Here is a 3954-nt window from a genome sequence, read left to right as displayed (position 1 = left end):
ATTCGAGTTTATGTCCTCTACAACATTCACTTATTGCTATTTCTTCAAGTTGATCTTCTCTGCTAAGTGAATGTGATCGGACCCTTCCCCCCTCTATGCTAAACTCGACCCAATCTTTTCACAAATTCTTCATGTGCATTCTGTTTGAAATTCGTTCAAAATCTTCACTGTGTCCTTGTCAGCTGAAGAAATTGTGAAAGGAACTTTTAACTTATCTTATCTAAATTTTCAGTTTTGCCGCTCAAACTGTTCCACATTCCACGATAATACTTATCTATTCACCCACGATCTCACGATCGCCACCTCACAGTACATGGGTGACACATGTCACGCGAATGAGAAGGGCCAGGGGCACGTTCGTCCGAATTCTTCAGGCATACAGTTTTTCACTCCCACTATAAATACCCTAGCCTCTTTCTCACTTTGCTTTTAGTTCGCTCGTTCTCACTCCCGATCGAGTTTCTCAAACCCTAGCGCCGCCGCTACTTCATCGTCGCCGGTGAGGAAGAGCTTCACTGCCTCGACCTCGTCTCCGTCGTACTCGCACCGGTTGCGGATTTCTTCACTCCGCCGCCGCCGTAGCTGTCTTCCTCTGCCGAGTTAGGGCATGGAAGATCTGAACTAACGAACTTCACATCTACACTTCCCAGTTCATCGTGTTCTTCATCAAGGGGATAATTAAAAGTTACTTTTACTTCCCACTTTGATTCAAATGTTTTCTCGAAAATCTTCAAAAGTGTTTGTTCTTCAAATCTTCACACACTGAACACCCCACATGTCATCTGCTCTTGATTCGTTTCTCTAAGCAATAATTTTTCTTCAAGATTCCTCAGTTGTGTGGATTTTCGATCTATACAACTCTGGAACCTAAGACAAAGAACGCTTAGTGAAATTCTTCAAGACTCATCTGGTCAAATTCCTCAAACTTGTTTTTCTTGGAAAACCTTCTGAGAATGCATATGACCTCTCCAAATTCCTCGCAACTATACTCTGTTCACAGGTACACATGTCCGCTGCTGAATCACTAGGTTCTCATCAACTTAACTCATATGCAGCATTCCTCGAAGAAAAGTTGCACACCTCTTCAGAAACTTCAGTTGTTCATATTCCTCAGCTGAAGAAAATGGCTGACGGTAAGAAGCCACAAAGGGTGGAAAAAGGCCTGAGGTCAATACTGCTTTCGAAATCCCCGATGACATATACAAGGATTATTGCACTCCTGATGAGGCCAAATTTGGCAAGGAGGACAAAAATCAGCGCAGGGTGCGCATACAAAGGATAGAGAGGAGATGGGCACGGGAATGGAGGGAGTACCGATATGTTACTCCCAAGTATATGAAGAAATTCGCTCTCAACCCTCCATGCCCAAGACCTCCGTTGGCACCTGGCCAATTGGCAGACCCCACCAGCCTCAAGCGTGGTGAGGATTATCCTGATGAATGGGTAAAGCGCCAGGCCAAACTGTCAAAACAGGCAAGAGAAGCAGTGAGGAAATTTAATGAAGACTCTGCTGCTGCTGCTTCCTCCGCTGAGGCCTCTACAAGCAAGCCAAGGAATGCCATGCCTAAGAAGCCTGCTTTCAAGCCAAGTGCTTGACCCTCAATGCCCTCATGGCCAAGCTCCTCATCAATGCCCTCACGACCAGATTCTGCAATGCCCTCATAGCCAATTCCTCAACCTGCTCCTCCTTCAAAGTCTTCAGCTCCTCCATCAAAGCCCTCAGCTGCTCCAACCAAATCCTCTGCACCCGTGCATCTCGCCACGTGTCAAAGGACTACAGGCCTCTCAATTGCCTCAGGAGCATCTGCAAGTTCCTCTGCCGCACCAAATTCTTCAACTGGCCCCTCTCTGCTAAAGAAAAAGGCTACTGCTGGACGAGGCCCTCGACCAAGTCCTCACAAGAAGCAGGTCGCCTTTCAAGTGCCTTCTGATGATGAGGCTGATGATGAAGAACTTGCCGAAATCATCAGAGACAGGCAGGCCAGGGCCGCTAGAGCCAAAGACAGCAATGTGCTAATGCTACTGGATCCAAAGTTGATCCTAGACTTCATTGATCTATGGCACAAGGACCCAAACACGCCTTTGCCGGAGATGAACCTCACTCCTGGTCAAAGTCATGTCTTGACTGCTTTCATTGGAGAAGAAAAGTGGAAGTATGACCAAGCAAGATCATTGAAGAAAGCGCAATACAAAAAGCAGCGCTACCTAAAGGACAACGTCCTCAATCTTTCGCCTGAACAACTTCTCGCTCTACAAGCTGAAATCAAGAAGCTCAGCGAAGAATTTGAAGCCTACAAGGCTGACTGGAAGGGCGCCAAGGTCTGATTCGTCAATCTGACAAAGAAATTCACTTCACGTGATGCTGCCCCTATGAACATTGAAGTTCCCCTGCTGAAGCATCTATTCAACCTACTGAAGGACATGCCAGCACCACTGATGAAATTGCCAGGGCATCCACTAGTGGTGCGCATGTAGAATATGATGAAGTCAGGGCAACTGCATCAGTTGCGCCTGAAGAAACTGAACCAAACTCTTCTTCTCCTCCTGCGCCTACACCAACTCTGATCCTTCCATTTGCATCAGATGCAAGGAAGACCAAGGCTGTAGAGCATGCAGCTGTGAAGAAAAGGAAGGCATCAACTTCATCAGATTCTTCAGCTCCGAAGAAGATGAAGCCTTTGACAAGCTCAATTGACAACCCAATTGATGCGTTCCTATCTGATCCATGCTATCAAAGGACCTTGTTCCTTTTGATGAAGATTATGTGATTCCAAGTGAATCCGGTGAAGACATTCCTTCTGCTGCTTCGTCAGAGCAGTTGAATGAAGAAATTGAAGTGGATCCAATCCCTTCAACACCAGTTGTCTCCTCGCCTATGCCTCAGTTTACTACTGAAGAGGCTGGCGTTGAAGAAATGGAAGATGAGGACGTGGAAATTGGTTTTACAACACCAGCGCTAAATGATGACTTTTAGGAAAGTCAGCACCCCAACTCTCCAATGTTCACTCCACTTCAAGCAATTCCTCAGTCCCCTGCTGCTACTGAAGTACAAATGGGATCTGAAGAACCTCATGCAACCCCATCCGTCCATGAAGATATTCCAGCCACTAGTGCTGAAGAAATTGTAAATGAAGAATTGAAGACCCAGGCTGCAACTGAAGAAGAGCCTGAAATTCCTCAGCCTGAGGAACATGAGATTGTGATTCCTGAGGTGGTGATGCAATTAACCGATACTCCTCACCCCAAGCCAAAGGATCCCTTCTCAAAGAAGCAGAAATTCAAGACTGATGATTTCTTCGCGAGCATGTGTTCTTCATTGAATTCAACCCATATGATTCTTCTCGTCTTAGAAGGAAGCGATTCTAGACTGCCAGCCAAGCCAACTTCTATTCTTCGCTGCTTTTCAACAAAGACAAAATCTTCGACCACCAGCATATTCCTCACGTGGATATGGAATCCATGCCTTGCTTCTCTCCAGTCCTGAGCGTGATTCACGATGCATGACTACTCAACTTCTGCACTGACATTGTTGATTGGAATGAAGAGCTTATTCTTCAGTTCTACGCAACGCTGCACATCATAGGCGATGCTGATGATATCAACACTTGGGTGTTGGACTGGATGACCGACAATACTCGCTATAAGGCACAAGCCTCTGAATTACTTCATGCCCTACCAATCATTCCTCCACCTGAAGGTGCTCGTTGTCTGTACCAAGAACCTGAACTCTCTGCTCATTACATGGAAGTGCTAATGAAGCCTTTGAAGCCCGGCCAAGCCCTTCCTCGTGAAGGATTTGCTGTATGTGCCAAGAACAGTCTATCGTATTTTGACGAAGACTTTGAGTCCTATCAAAGGCCACGACTCATCCGATGAGGACATTGTTGGCATCATGAAGAATCTGCTATTCAACATCATGCATGGCACTCCTGTCAATTATCATGATTTCTTCAT

This window comes from Triticum dicoccoides, chromosome 7B, assembly GCF_002162155.2.
Source record: "Triticum dicoccoides isolate Atlit2015 ecotype Zavitan chromosome 7B, WEW_v2.0, whole genome shotgun sequence".
Classification (NCBI taxonomy): Eukaryota; Viridiplantae; Streptophyta; class Magnoliopsida; order Poales; family Poaceae; genus Triticum; species Triticum dicoccoides.
Note: the sequence above shows the minus strand (reverse complement) of the source record.